Below are 16,614 nucleotides of genomic sequence, written 5' to 3' on the forward strand. Positions count from 1 at the left end.
CCAAGGAGCTCGTGAGATGGAAGAATTGAAGAAAATCAGTATTAGTAAAAAACTAGTGCTAGCGAAATTAATGGGGTTAAAGGCTGAAAATTCCCCAGGGCCTGATAATCTACATCCCAGAGTACTATAATACAGGAAGTGGCCCTGGAAATATTGGATGCATTGGCGGTCATCTTCCAAAATTCTATAGGCTCTGGAGCAGTTCCTACAGATTGGAGGGTGGCAAATGTAACCCCACTATTTAAAAAAGGAAGGAGAGAATAAAACAGAGAATTACAGACCAGTTAGCCTAACATCAGTAGTGGGGAAAATGCAACAGTCTATTATAAAAGACGTGGTAACAGAACACTTGGAAAGCATTAACAGGGTTAGACAAAGATAGCATGGGTTTATGAAAGGGAAATCATGCTTAACTAACCTGCTAGAGGTTTTTGAGGATGTGACTAGTAGAATAGATAAGGGAGAACCAGTGGATGGGGTGTATTTGGATTTCAAGAAGACTTTTGATAAGGTCCCACATAAGAGGCTAGTGGGCAAAATTAAAGCACATGGGATTGGGGGTAATATACTGGCATGGATTGAGAATTGGTTGACAGACTGGAAACAGAGTGTGGGAATAAATGGGTCTTTTTCCAGATGGCCGGCGATGACTAGTGTTGTACTGCAGGGATCAGTGCTTGGGCCCCAGCTATTCACGATATATATAAATGACTTAGATGAGGAAACCAAATGCAATATTTCCAAGTTTGCTGATGACACAAAACTGGGTGGGGTTGTGAGTTGTGAGGAGGATGCAAGGAGGCTTCAGGGCGATTTAGACAAGTTGTGTGTGGGCAAACACATGGCAGATGCATTATAACGTGGATAACTGTGAAGTTATACGCTCCAGTGTGAAAAACAGAAAGGCAGAGTATTATTTAAATGGTGATATATTGCAAAATGTGGATGTACAAAAGGATCTGGGTGTCCTTGTACACCAGTCAATGAAAGTAAACAGGCAGGTGCAGCAAACAATTAGGAATGCAAATGGCATGTTGGCCTTCATTGCAAGAGCAGTTGAGTTCAGAAGTAGGGATGTCTTACTGCAGTTATACAAGGGCTTGGTGAGACAACACCTGGAGTATTGCATGCAGTTTTGGTCTTCCTACCTAAGAAAGGATATACTTGACATAGAGGAGTGCAGCGAAGGATCACTAGGCTGATACCGGGGATGGCAGGACTGTCGTATGAGGAGAGATTGGTTCGACTGGGCTTGTATCTACTAGAGTTCAGAAGAATGAGAGGGGATCTGATTGAAATGTATAAAATTCTAACAGGGCTAGACAGACTAGATGTTGGGAGGATGTTTCCCCTGGTTGGGGAGTCTAGTACCAGGAGCCACAGTCTTAGGATATGGGGCAGGCCATTTAGGACTATAATGAGGAAAAATTTCTTCACTCAGAGGGTAGTTAACCTGTGGAATTCTCTACCACAGAAGGCTGTAGCGGCCAGGTCCCTGAGTATATTCAAGAAAGAAATTGATAATTTTTTTGGACATTAGGGGCATCAAGGGGTATGGAGAGAAAGCGGGAATATGACTTTGAGATAGAGGATCAACTATGGTCATATTGAATGGTGGATCAGGCTCGGAGGGCCGAATGGCCTACTTCTGTTCCTAGTTTCTAAGTTTAAAGATCACCTATTGTTCTGTTCCAGTTTTTCCTCTCAGTCTTTTGTTCCACTTTACCCTAGCTGGGTCCCCTCTTGTCCCATTGAAGTTAGCCCTCTTCCAAAGTAGAGGTTCTATTTTAGATTGTTCTTTGCTCTTCTCCATTACTAACCTAATCTCATGGTACCATGATCAATCTTACCCAAGTGTTCCCCGACAGACACTTGGTCCCCTTAGCCCACCTCATTACACAGTACCAGATCCAGCAATGCCTCCTTTCTAGAAGTAAACCATGCTGGTAAAGGTAGTTTTCCTGAACATATTTAAGAAATTCCTCTGCTTCCTTACCCTTTGCTGTAACATTATCGCAATTAATATTTGGGCAATTAAAGTTCCCAAAAATCTCCATTCTATAGTTCTTGTACATCTCTGTGATTTCCCTATGGATTTACTCTCTTTCGCTCCCCCCACCACCCTCACCTCCCCCATCTCTCTCTCTCTTTAATTCTATAAGCCTATAGAATAACCCCAGTCATGTGACCATACCTTTCTTGCTTCTCAACTCTAACCAAATGGATTCTGTGCTTTCCCATTCAAGGACATTATCTCTTTCCAACACTACACTGTCTTCCTGAATCAGAAGGACTTTAAGGAGTACACAGACAGGTTTAAAATGCATGTATGTTAATGCACACAGTGTGGTGATTAAGGTTGGTGAGCTCCAACCACGTCCCAATTTTCCTTGCCTATCTTTTCTGAACTTTTTTTTCTTTGAATATTAAGTGCCCAGTACTCACCATTTTTAAGCCCCATTTCTGTTATTGACACTTCTTCATATTCCCAATTAGCTTTTTGTGCTTGGAGCTCACCAGAATAAGGGGTAGGCCATTTAACACTGAGGTGAGGAGGAATTTCTTCACTCAGAGGGTGGTGAATCTTTGGAATTCTCCACCCCAGAGGGCTCTGGAAACTCAATCAATGAGCATGTTCAAAACAGAAATCAATAGATTTCTGGATACTAATTAAAAAAAGGGATGTGGGGATAGTGGGGAAAACTGGTGTAGAGGTAGATGATCAGCCATGATCTGTTTGAATGGCGGAGCAGACTCATTGGACCAAATGACCTTCTTCTGCTCCTATGTAATGCAACCAGCTTAGAATAGCATAGCTATAGGCCTAGGAACACATTTTTTTGGCTGTAGATAGTGCACAACTTCAGGTGGTTGGGAAGAACATAGAATTGTGTGATATGCTCTCAAAAATTGTGAAAAGGAAGAAATGTTATTGCTCTTCTTTGGACCAATTGATATTCTAGAAGACCTTGTTGATAAGTTAATCAATTGATATTGATGGCTTGGTTGATAACATAAGGTTCGAGCAGTTCTTCCTTCACTTTTTAATTATTCATTAGCAGCTTTTTAAATGAATTGTCAGTTACAATTCTATAAATTTGAACGTGCTGAGAAAATTAGGTAATGTCCCTTGCATTCAATAAATTTCAAGAATTTAAAAATCATAATCTCCTGTAAAAGAAACGTACTCATTTTTCAGATGTATGATGATTGGTCAGCAGCTTAAAAATAAAGTACCGCGAAATGCAAAACACAGCACATGCTGGAAACATGAAATAAAAATAGAAAATTCTGGAAATATTTAATAAGCCTGGCCTTTCTGTGAGAAGAAAAACAAAGGCCCAAAGTTTTGCACAGTTGGAGAGGCTTTCTGTCTGCGTGACAATGCTGGCAGATTCTCGATTCGGAGGTCCCGACCCAAACAGGGCCTCTGCCATTTTCACAGAGCTGGAGAAATGGAGTGGGTCCTAAATAGCAAATTCCTGGTTCATGGAGGCAGCTGCTCATATAAATTTGTGATTTTAGTGAGGTAGGTATCTGAAACCTGAAGTGTGCAGATTATATCAGGTAAGATCAGGTCTAAGCCTTGTGGATTCGTTTGGACAGCCAGGAGAGGTAAGGTACCCCTTTGGCTATGGTCCCAGGACACCTTTGAGAGAGGTAAGGCACCCTTTGAAAGAGGTAAGGCATCATTTAGGACAGGTCAGCTAACCTTTGGAATTGTTAAAATTAGACTTGATTGTGTGTTAAATGTGTGTAAACACATTAGAACTGCCTAAGCCATCAAGAAACTGTCAACACTCATTGGAACTGTCAAAGCTCAATGGAACTGTCAAAGATGTCAAGAGATTTAACTCTATTGGGCTTTAAATTTACAAAAAGTATGGAGTTTAAAAAAAATAAGTGCTTGATATTTCACTCTGTCGTTGACAGAAGCCTGAGGGCTTTAATTATAGGATTTCTACTGCATGGCTGATTTTACAACCTAACATTACCACAGTGGGACGCCTGTTATGTGCCATTTGATTCACAGTTCTAAGTTGTTACAGAATATAAATGTTTATTTTCATAAGAGATTAGTTGAAGGATTTTCAATGTATTGAATGTTTTATAAATCAAAAAGTTTTTTTTAAATAGTGATATCATCAAAAGGAATATTACTTTAAGTCAGCATGGCTCCTAATGTTTGCCCACACTGCAGGGAAAAAAATTATCTGGTGCCAACTAGTGACTTGCTGGCACATTGAGATTAGCTAACTCAGTATGGACTGAACCTAGGACTTTGCTGGGTCTGTATGACTCAGCCCTACACTGGCACCAAAATTTACTCATTGAGCCCCTCAAGATCTCTCCATCAAATTTTCCCCAATACACACCCCCACCCAACACCACCCCATCCACTGCGCCCCCCTGTACCCCTGAAGCTCCGTCTGGAAGCAAGTAGGTGAATTTGCTGCAGCTGTGTTGTCGGGGCATGGGTGGCATGAGTTGGAACTAAGTTGGCATAGGAACTATAAAGTGCCATGGGGATGAGTGGGGGGCATGAGTTGACATGGGGGTCTGAGGGGTCAGAGGGCATGGGTGAAGGGGCATGATGTGGCATAGAGGATATGAGGGGCCTTGGGGGTGGGTAGAGGGGTATAGAAGATATGAGGGGCCATGGGGTGGGGCATGGGGTAGCATAGGTTATGGTTATATAGGGTGTATGGGGGGATTGAGGGGGGTGAGGGCTGTTTTTTTGTTTTGTTCATATTTTCAATAGATTCAACAAAGTGCCAGAGCACTGAGGCAGGCCTTCTGCTCAGCCCGCCTCTGCACCCCGCAGTCTTCAGCCTCGTTCCGGGGGTGGCAAGCCCAATTTCTAATTCAGTCCACCCACCCTGCCGACCGAAAATCCGGCCTTCTGGGCCACTTTTTCCCAGATCAGGTTGGCGGAGCTGGGAAATGTCCGGTCTCTGCACTCCTGACCTGGGAACGAGAACCTGGGCCAAAGTTAATGTTTCAGGACAGTGACCTTGCTTCTGTGCTTTGAGAAACCTTCTACAAGCTTGTTTACATTATTTATTTTTATTAATTATAATAGTTATAATATCCTTACTTTATTTACTTCAAAAATATTTACATTCATCAGTAAAAATCACGTTTAATCTAATACAATAGTTTTAGCTGAAATTTGCTTTTTGAAGGTTTGTTTCTTGAGCGTGATTTGTCTTCCAACAGAGAGCAATAGGGCACAGATATTTCCAAAGCACTGAACTATGAGGGGACTAAGATAAAAAAATAACTTGAATGCAGTACATATTCCACGTCATTAATTCCAGTACCTTGATGATACCCCTGATAAAAACATATGTATTCATGTTGCTTGTTATATTTACTTAGCAGATATTGCACATGCAGCATTTAATTAAATTAAATCTAATAACCAGTCTTTACCTCTGTACTTTGTAACTCCAGCAATCAGAAGGTACAATCTGGAAAGTTAGCCAAGGTTTTGAAATGATAATTGCAGTTGATGGCTCAATGAGTACATTTTGGTGCCAGTGTAAGCATGAGTCATACAGACCCAGCAAAGTCCTAGGTTCAATCCATGCTGAGTTAGCTAATCTCAATGTGCCAGCAAGTCACTGGTTGGTACCAGATAAATTTTCTCCCTGTAGTAAGCAACACCTTCAGATGAAGAGACAAAGTCACAGCGAAGGAAGAAATTAGTTGAAGGGGTCAAGGTCAGCTCATGGGAGAAGATAAGTACATACTCCCAGCCCCTCAAGATCTCTCCATCAAATCCTCCCCCCATACATTGTCCCATTGCTAACACCCCCACCCAGCACCACCCACCCACCCCACTAGAAACAGTAAGTGATTTTGCTGCAGCTGTGGTGTCCTCCAGAATAAATGAAGGGACCAAATGTTTGATAGCTACATTTGCCGATGACACCAAGATAGGTCGGAAAGTAAATTGTCAAGAGGAGGTAAAGAGTCTGCAAAGGAACATAGACAGGTTAAGTGAGTGGGAAAAAATTTGGCAGATGGAGTATAACCTGGGTAAATGTGAACTTGTTCACTTTGGCAGGAAGAATAGAAAAGCGGCATATTATTTAAATGGAGAAAGATTGCAGAACTTGGTGGTACAGAGGGATCTGGGTGTCCTGGTACATGAATCACATAAAGTTAGTATGCTTGTACAGCAAGTGATTAGGTAGGCAAATGTAATGTTGGCATTTATTGCAAGAGGAATGGAATATAAAAGCCGGGACATTTTACTGCAGCTGTAGAGGACCTTGGTGAGACCACGTCTGGAGCACTGTGTGTAGTTTTGGTCTCCTTATTTAAAGAAAGATATAATTTCTTTAGAAGCTGTTCAGATTGATTCACTGGACACATTTCTGGGATGAAGGGGTTGTTTTATGAAGAAAGGTTGAACAGATTGGGCCTATGCCCATTGGAGTTTAGAAGAATGAGAGATGATCTTATTGAAACATACAAGATCCTGAGGGGACTTGATAGAGTGGATACCCGGAGGATGTTTCCTCTTGTACGGGAGAGTAAAACTATGGGACATAGTTTAAAAATAAGAGGCCTCCCTTCTAAGTCAGATGAGGAGAATGTTTTTCACTGAAAGGGTCCTTGGTACATGGAATTCTCTTCCCTAGAGAGTAGTGGAAGCTGAGTCATTGAATTTATTCAAGGCAGAGTTAGATTTTTGTTAGGCAAGGGAGTCAAGGGTTATGGTGGGGGGCAGACAGGAAAGTGAAACTGAGACCACAACCAGATAAGCCATAATTTTATTGAATGGTGGAGCAAGCTTAAAGGGGAACTTCCAGGTGGTGGTGTTTCCATGTATCTGTTACCCTTGTCCTTCCAGATGCTAGCAGTCGTGGATTTTGACGGTGCTGCCTAAGGTGCCTTGGTAAGTTCCTGCAGTGCATCTTGTAGATGGTACACACTGCTGCCACTGTGCTTTGGTGGTGGAGGGAGTGAATGTTTGTGCCACTAATGCTCCCTGCCTGACTGGAAACTGTCAATCAGGCTTACTTTGGAATGGAGAATCCACCACAGCAAAACTACTCATGCTGCGGAGTTAAATCTCCAAAGCATCTGTCCCAACAGAAATTCTGCCCGTCCACCAACACAGCCTTGCTCTGTCAAGATTCAGCCAAAATATTTTTTTTATATGGTTTTGAGTGCTTTTCCTCATTGATTACTAAATAGTGGAAGATGCTTTTTAAATAAATGCAAATGTGAAGTACATTTTTCTGTATTGTGAGTGTATGTCTTCTTCTCCGTAGGCAGTCCCTCGGGGTCGAGGATGACTTGCTTCTACACTAAAAATGAGTTCTCAGGTGACTGAAGAGTCCAATGGATGACCTACAGTTTCTGTCACAGGTGGTAGGGGGAACAGGTGGTAGGGGGAACAGGTGGGTGGGGTGCCCGGGTTGCCATGGGCTCCTTTCAGTGGCGACACTTGGCTTCAGCTAGCCCTTGGTGATGAGACTCGAGGTATTCAGCTCCTTCCAGATGCTTTCCCTCCACTTTGGGTGGTCTTGGGCCAGGTATTCCCAGATGTCATTGGGGATGTTGCACTTTTTCAAGGAGGCTTTGAGGGTGTCCTTAAAAAGTTTCCTCTGCCTTCCTGGGGCTTGCTTGCTGTGTTGAAGCTCCGAGTAGTGCGCTTGTTTCAGGAGTCTCATATCAGGCATGCGGATGCTGTGGCCCGCCCAGCGGAGCTGATCGAGTGTGATCAATGCTTTGATGCTGGGGATGTTGGCCTGAGCGGGAACACTGATGTTGGTGCACCAATCCTGCCAATGGATTTGCAGGATCTTGCGGAGGCAGCACTGGTGGTACTTCTCCAGAGTTTTGAGGTATCTGCTGTACGTAGGCACCGTCTCTGAGCCATATAGAAGGGCAGGTTTCACTACTGCTCTGTAAACCATGAGCTTGGTGGCAGGTTTGAGGTCCTGGTCTTCAAACGCTCTTCCATAGGCAGCCGAAGCCTGCGCTGGCACACTGGAGGCAGTGTTGAACATCATCGCCCATGTCTGCCCTTGTTGACAGTAGGCTCCCAAGTATGGAAAATGGCCCACGTTGTCCACCGCCTCATCATGGATTTTGATAACCGGGGGGGGGGTGGGCAGTGTAGCATGGAGGGGGCAGGTTGGTAGAGGACCTTTGTCTTACAGATGTTTCATGTAAGGCCCACGCTTTCAAACGCCTCGGTGAAGGCGATGATGATGGCTTGGAGCTCAACTTCTGAGTGTGATGCAAGCAACATCTGCACATTGTAGTTCAATGACAGAGGATGGGACGACCTTGGGTTTGGCCTGCAGGTGGCGGAGGTTGAACAGGTTCCCATTTATTCTGTAGTTTAGCTCCACTCCAGCGGAGAACTTGCTGAGATGGAGCATTGCAACAAGGAAGATCAAGAAGAGCGTTGGTGTGATGACACAACCTTGCTTGACCCTGGTCTGAACGTGGATTGGGCCTGTGGTGGATCCATTGGTCAGGATCACATGTCATCGTGAACAGGTGGAGGATGGTGATAAACTTATGGGGGCAGCCAAAACAGAGGAGGATGCTCCAAAATCCTTCACAATTGACAATGTCAAATGCTTTTGTGAGCTCAAAGAAGACCATGTACAAGGGTACATGAGAAGTACATTGTTCTGTATTGTGTGAATGTAGGTAAGAAGTTATCCACACGCCTCTCCTCCAACACACATACCAGTGATCTGCCTGTCAAGGCCTCTGATTCCACCATAAGGCTCCTGATTCCCCCTCCACCCAACACCCCCTGCCGAGGTATCAAACTCTTCCCAAGGGCTCCAATAACCTCCCTACTGATGCAATCCATTGGGAGGGTGTTGGTTACAGAACGTTGTCTCTTAAAGAAATCTTTGTAGTCTTCAGTAGGTTAACTGTAAGTCTTCATTAACAACTGAAACTATTTACACATGGGACAGTAAAGAGTACTAGCTAGGAGCTATCTCCATGCTAAGATCTTTTCTTATCTCTGCTCGACAGCACACTGACCCCTGGGTCTGGGTCATGTTCCTTCTCACATCACTGTGTGGGCGGTATTATACACAGTCGCACATTAACCCTATATGTGCCAGACACTTATACTGCACATTTGATCCCCTTTTCTCACACCTGAAATCCAATGCTTGACGCCTCCCATTCCCTCTCCTCAGGCGTGTGACCCCCTCTCCAGAAGGCTTTTGATGTAGGACCCCTCCATAACTGAGCCCCTGACCTTCTTTTGATTGTCACCCACAGCCCATCAGATTGGACACCCCCCAATTGATCTCACCTCCGATCAAAAGTGCTGTTAAGGAGGGAATTCCAGGATTTTGATCCAGTGACAATGAAGGGTCAGTGATATGGTTCCAAGTCAGGATGATATGTGACTTGGAGGGGAATCTGCAGGTGGTGGTGTTCCCATATGTCTGCTGCCTTCTCCTTCTAGGTGGTAGAGGTTATGGGTTTGGAAGGTGCTGTTGAAGAAGCTTTGGTGAGTTGCTGCAGTGTACCTGGTATATGGCACATACTGCTGCCACTGTGCACCAGTGATGGAGGGAGTGAATTTTTAAGGTAATCAGTGTCATGCAGGTTGCTTTGTCCTGGATAGTATTGAACTTCTTGAGTCTTGTGGGAGCTGCACTCATCCAGGCAAGTCACAGTCTTGACTTGTGTCTTGTAGATGATGGACAGTCTTTGGGGAGTCAGAGGTGAGTTACTTGCCACAGAATTCCTAGCGTCTGACATGCTCTAGTAGCCACAGCATATGTATGGCTCACCCAGTTAAGTTCTGGTCAATGATGACCCTAGGATATTTATGGTGGTGGTGGGGTGAGGTGTTAAGCGATGGTTGAATATCAAGGGGAGATGGTTAGTTTCTTTCTTGTTGGGGATGGCCATTGCCTGAAATTCATGTGGTGCTAATGGCATGAATGTTATTTGTCACCTATCAGCTGAAGCCTGAATGTTGTCTGAGTCTTGCTGCATACAGACACAGATTGATTCAGTATCTGAGGAGTTGAGAATGTTACTGAACATGGTGCAATTATCAGCGATGGAGGGAACATAATTGATGAGCAGCTGAAGATATTTGGGGCTTAGGACCCTGCCCTGAGGAACTCCTGTGTAGTGTAGAGCCCCCTCTACCCCCCTCTCTGTTGGTGAGGCATAAATAAATGTGAGGTGGACTCAGAGGCTTTCCTGACACAACACAGACTGCAGCGGTTCAAGAAGGCAGCTCACCGCCACCTTATCAAGGGCAATTAGGGATGGGCAATAGATGCTGGCCCAGCCAGCGATGCCCACATCCCATAAATGATTAAAAACAAAGGAAGTTGTACAATAATCACTGCCTATTGCGAATCCACATATTCATCTTTTCTCAGTGCAATAAACAACAGAAAGATGTTGACGAGTCTGGGATTGAATTTTTTTTAACATTTCGTTTGAGAAATTAAGGACTGTAACACGATTTTTCAAATACATAAAGTTGATTGAGAGGAAGTTGTTTGAAAGATTGTTCAAGTGCACAATGAGAGAGCACGATATATAATTGAAAAAAAATGGCACTGAAGAAACGTTTGGGGACAATGGGGAATTTCAATCCTAAAGAAGAGGATTGTTTTAATTAAGAAAAAAGGTTTCGCATTTCGCTAAAAGTGGAGAAAATAGAAGATGAGGCTAAAGTAAATGTTTTCCTCAACAGGATGCGGGGGGTGGGGGGTGGAGGCAGATGCTTCTGAGGTGGTGCCTAACCGATGTTGCCCAGGGGAACTGAGTACAATGGATAGTTCTGAAATGAATGAGATTGTAGATTCATATAATGGCACGAATAAGAATGTGATTGCACTGAGGGTTGCATTTCATAAAAGGGAGCAGTTGCCAAGTGAGATTATTGCAGATTACATTCTTGAATTAAGGGCACTCTCTTGTCACAGTGGGTATGTCACGAGCCATGGAAATGGCAGAAAGAGATAGTTGCAAATTGCAAGGGAGTTTTTTTCCCGAGCCGGCAGGGGAGTTCCCCCAGATTCCAGCAAGGTCCAGGCCAAGGCAGCCAAGCTCACAGCCTCAGTCAGAAATTTAAATGCGACCATTGCCATGATAGCCATCAGCCATTTAAATGCCTCCCGTTTCCGGTCAAAGTGCTATGCCTGTGGGAAAGTCAGTCACATTCTGACAGTATGGAGGAGTAGAGGAGTCAGTAATGCTCCAGATCGTGCTAAAGCTCCAGCTCTCAGCCATGTACCAGGTTGAGTTTGTGGTAGATCTAAAGCTAGTTCAGGAGGCTGAAAATCCTTGAATGCAGAAAAGATACATGTGGAAACAGAAGTTGATGTTATCAAACAAGAAGATCAAAAGTTGTACTCAATCCGAGAGCAAGAGAAACAGGACATGTGGGATGAAAGTAAAAGGGGTTAATTCCAGTTCCCACAGTTAAAATGAAAGTTGGAGATTCACAACTTCCTTTGATTATTGATCCAGCTGCAGCTGTGTTTGTTAGCTTGAGAGTACAAGAAGCCCTTAAGTCACATTCTCTTATGCAAATGAAACTGGCTAGTTATTCCAATGATAGTATTCCAGTGTTAGGTGAAGTTAGTGTTAGGGCGGAATGTGATGATGGATCTTATTACTTGCCATTGGGAATAGTAGGCGGGAACAAAGTCTCCCTGTTGGGAATACATTTGTTTAAGGAGACACAGTTAAACTGGGCCGAGTTATTTACAGTAGGGACGGAAAAGACCGAGGGCAGAATCATTCCAGAATCACACTAAGTGCAGCAGCGGGCGGGGTAATTGGTGCTGATCCCATTGGCTGCAATGGCGGGTTTTCGTGCCATATTGCACCCTTCCTGCCTCATTAATAATGCATTCGCATGAAACCCACCAGGTTGTAGTCGGGCGGCCTCCGGTTTGCCAGCCTGAATGTGACCTCACTGCTTCCTCAGTGTGGGCTCCATATTTAAACGGGCATAACGCGCACAATTCACAATGCTTGCAGTGCAGGAGCACTCCACTAAAGAGATGGCCCCAGAGGCAAAGAAGAGTGCTGCCCCCAGATTCAGTGATGCCTCATTTGAGAGCCTGTGGAGACCCACCGCAATGTCCTCTACCCCCGCTCTGGCCGCCGGAAGGGCAGCAAAGTGACAATTCCAGCTTGGGAGGTGGTGGCAGCAGTGGCTGGTACAAACACAGCCCGGAAGAGGTCAGCCACCCAGTGCAGAAAGAGGATGAATGATCTCATCTGTTCCGCCAGGGTAAGTCACCTTTCTCATCATTCTCAACTCACACACACTCACAAGCCCTTCACGCATCCACAGGGATCTCACTCACTGTCAGCTCAATGGACACCATGTCTCACTCTCTCACACACACCCTCACATCTCCATGTGGCCCCATCTCCTCTGTTCATCTCATCCTCATTTCGTCCATGGCTCTACTAACTACCTACAAATGCCAGCCATCCTTCTCAACTGCCCTACCATGCGTATTGCTTACACCCTCTCCATCTGTCTTTATGCTGGACAAGATTGCATGCAATAAAGGGGATAGGTCCTAGACTAGGGGTGGTGTGGCAGACGTCAAGGGCCTGAGCAGCTATGAAAACAGAGCCATCGTGCTGGCTGGAGATCACACTGACCGTTCCTGTGGCGACGGGGAGGTCAGCGGCAAGTACTCATGTGAGGATCCTGCACCAGATCATCCCTCTGTCAATGCTACTCTAAGTCTATTGTTCTGTATGTTATGCAGCTGCCATGCACTAATAATCTCTACTTTCTCTCTAGGCACATCATCCACAGGCCCGATGCCCCCAGGCAACCTGGACCCCGGCTTCAGCGCCGAAAGCACCTCAAATGAGGACCCTGAGGACAGGACCATAGAAGACCTATAACAGCGCTCACCCACACCCTCCACCAACATAGCGACACACATCTTGATGGGACCTAGATGTAGATCAGGCTCGGAATCACAATGTGGTGAGCACAGCACATAATCTGGTCCACAGCAGGCGGAGGCAGGCACCTCCGAGGTCACCGGCATTCAGAGGACTGCTGGAGGCCACGATTCTGCTGAGACCGAGGAGGATGATGAGCCTCCAGACTCAATCCTTAATCAGCTGCTGGAGCTGCAAAGACTATCATGGGAACATCAGAAAGGGATATCTGCTGCACTCCTCAGATTGCAAGGGACGATGGAGGAGTCCATCTGCCTTCAGTCTGAGGTGATAGCGCCAGCATGCCAACACGTCAAGGTCAACTCTGGCAGGATGGCAGCCACCGTGGAGACCTTGGTCCAGGACCTCGGTCCTGCAATGCTACACAGGCTGAGCTCCGCCGTTGAAGCCATAGTTGGCTTCCAACTATGTCTACATGAGAGGGATGCGGGGCAGCTTCATCTTACTCCAGCTTCTCCTTGACCTCAAGGAGTCAGCCAGGGGTCCTTTGGCACCCATAGGGAGGAGGAGCAGCAGCTCAACACGCCGGGCCCATTCACCTAAGTGACTCTGGGAATATCCGGCCTATCCATATCCCCTCTCCCCGTGACCCCATCAGCTCCAACTCCACAGCTGAGGAGGTTGCACCTGGCCTACAACAGGATATCCTAAGCAGGCTGGGGCTCTCCAGGTCTCGGCCCTCCAGAGGACGCCCACCAAGGTCATCACAGACAACAGTGCTTAGCTGTCAACAAACTGCCTCCACCTCCGCTGTGGATGTCGGGGAAGAACCAAAATGTTGTGGTAGGGTGAGGAGTACAAAATATTAGGAGCACAGCAGTGTACAGGTGTTCCCAAGATGTACATAATTTGTACACTGTAAATAGAATATGACCCATTCCACATCTCCTCTTGTGTTTGCCTTCTCTTTTATTAACAGCTGTATTACAGTCAATTGGGTGACACGCCATGGTCCCTCCCCCGACTTATTGCAGATGTTGCTATCAGGGGCATTTGTTTGTGTAGTCTGGCTGCATGTCACTGCAATGTTTGATTATTTTCATCTCATTTCCAACAGCACTGATGTGGTGTCCATCATGTTATCTGTCCTTGCAAAAGGCATGTCATTCAAATACTTTTCAGGATCATCTCCTCAGTGTTGTCCATGTGACATGGAGGCAGAGGTGTTCTCCCATGCCATATGAATGCTTGAAAGGTGAAGGACAGTAGGGTTAATGCATGTAAGGGATTGAGTGATCCTTTCTGGTAGCTCCACTTGCGACTTCCTGACCGTACATTTGATTATGCAATAAGTGTGAGCACCTTGACACCTTAAGTCAATGAGACTCTGGCCCTCTCAGCCAAACTAGTGTCCTGACGTTCGAACCTACAGGCCTGAGCATCTATAACAGTGGTGCTGTCAGCCCCTGCAATTGTCTAACAGTTACCAGGTTCTTGCAAGCTGTGTGCACAAGAACAGGGACTGCAGGGAGAATGAGCGAACTGACTATGGCACCATGGTACAGGGAGCCATTCAAGTGGGGGGAGGAAATAGGAATGTAGTAGTGGTAGAGGACAGTATAATTAGGGGAGTAGATACTGTTCTCTACAGCCATAAGCATGAGTCCCGAAGACTGTGTTGCCTGCCTGGTGCCAGGGTTAAGGACGTCTCCTTAGGGCTGGAGAGGAACTTGGAGTGGGAAGGGAGTTGTCGTCATCCATGTTGGTACCAATGAGATTGATAAGACTAGAAAGGATGCTCTGCTGAAAGAATTTGAACAGTTAGGAGCTAAATTAAAAAGCAGAACCTCCAAGATAATAATCTTGGGATTTCTACCTGAGCCACGGACAAACTGACATAGGGTAAATAAAGTCAAGGAGTTAAATCCGTGGCTCAAAGATTGGTGTAGGAGGAATGGGTTTCAGTTCATGGGGCACTGGCACTAGCACTGGGGTAGAAGGGAGCTGTTCTGGTGGGATGGGCTTCACTTGAACCATGCTGGGACCAGTATCCTGGTGAATCAAATAACTAGGGCTGAAGACAAGGCTTTAAATTAAATAGAGGAGGGGAGGGTTCTGGAGAGGGGATATGTAGGTTTACAAAGCAAAAGGATATGGCAGCATTGCAGGGTACCTAATTAGGCAGTGATACCCATAGTGTGACAGGAAGGGACAGAGTGCACAAACATAAAAAAAAGCAGCAAATAGGGACAAAGGGGAAAAAATGATAAAAAGGCAAAATTAATGGCTCTTTACTTAAATGCGTGTGGTATTTGGAACAAAATAAATGAATTAAAGGCACAAATAGAGGTTAATGGGTATGATCTTATAGCCATTATGGAGTCATGGTTACAAGGAGATCAAAGCTGGGAACTAAATATTCAGGGGTATGTGACTTTTCAAGAGGAGAGGCAGGAAGGAAAGGGTGGTGGGGTAGCCTTGTTAGTATGAGATGGAATAAGTACGATAGCAAGAAATGATCTTGGCTCGAAGGATGTAGAATCCATATTGGTGAGGTAAGATATAACAAAGGGAAGAAGACACTGATGAGAGTAGTCTATTGGTCCCCTAACAGTAGCTATGCTGTACAACAGAGAATAAATCAGGGAATAATGAGGGCATGTAAAAAAGGCATGGGTGACTTTAATCTTCATGTAGATTGGGAAAATCAAATTTGCAGAGGTAGTCATGAGCAAGAATTCATAGAGCATGTTTGGGACAGTTTCCTAGAACAATATATTGTGAATCCAACCAGAGACTAGGTTATTTTGGATCTGGTAAAGTGTAATGAGGCAGGTTTAATAAATGATCTCAGAGCAAAAGATCCCCTAGGAAACAGTGACCATAATATGGCAGACTTTAGCATTCAGTTTGAGAGTGAGAAACTTGGGTTTGAAACAACTGTACCAAACTTAAATAAAGGTAATTCCAAAGGAATGAGGGCAGAGTTGACTGGAGTGAACTGGGAAAGGAGTTTAGCAGAAAAGATGGATGATGAACAATGGCACACATTTAAGAAAATAATTCATGACTCACAACAAAGATATATCCCAGTGAGGGAGAAGGATTCTAGGAAGTGGATTAAACAAACAATGGTTAACCAAGGAAGTTAAGGAGTGCATAAAATTGAAAGAAAATAAACATTCAATGTGGCAAAGATTAGTGGTAAGCCAGAGGATTGGGAAAGTTTTAAAAACCAACAGAAGATGACCAAAAAAATAATAGAGGGATAAAATAAACTTTGAGGGTGAACTAGCAAGTAATATAAAAACAGACAGTAAGAGCTTCTTTAAATACATAAAAAGTAAGAGAGAGGCAAAAATGAACATAGACTCCTTAGAGAGTGAGGCTGGGGGATATAATAATGGGGAACCAGGAAATGGCAAAGAAGTTGAATAAATACTTTGCATCTGTCTTCACAGTAGAAGACACTAACAGCATACCAAAAATACTAAATAATCAAGAGCCAAAAAGAGGGTGGGGGGTGGTTGGTGGAGGAAATAAATATCACTAGAGATAAAGTACTAGGAAAACTAATGGCTGTTAAGCCCCATGACCTGATGGGTTGCATCCTAGGTACCAAAGGAAGTAGCTGCAGAGATAGTAGTTGCACTGGTAGTAATCTTCCAAGAATCCTTATATTCTGGAAAAGTCCCAGAG

The sequence above is a fragment of the Cetorhinus maximus genome, chromosome 1, assembly GCF_964194155.1.
Source record: "Cetorhinus maximus chromosome 1, sCetMax3.hap1.1, whole genome shotgun sequence".
Lineage (NCBI taxonomy): Eukaryota > Metazoa > Chordata > Chondrichthyes > Lamniformes > Cetorhinidae > Cetorhinus > Cetorhinus maximus.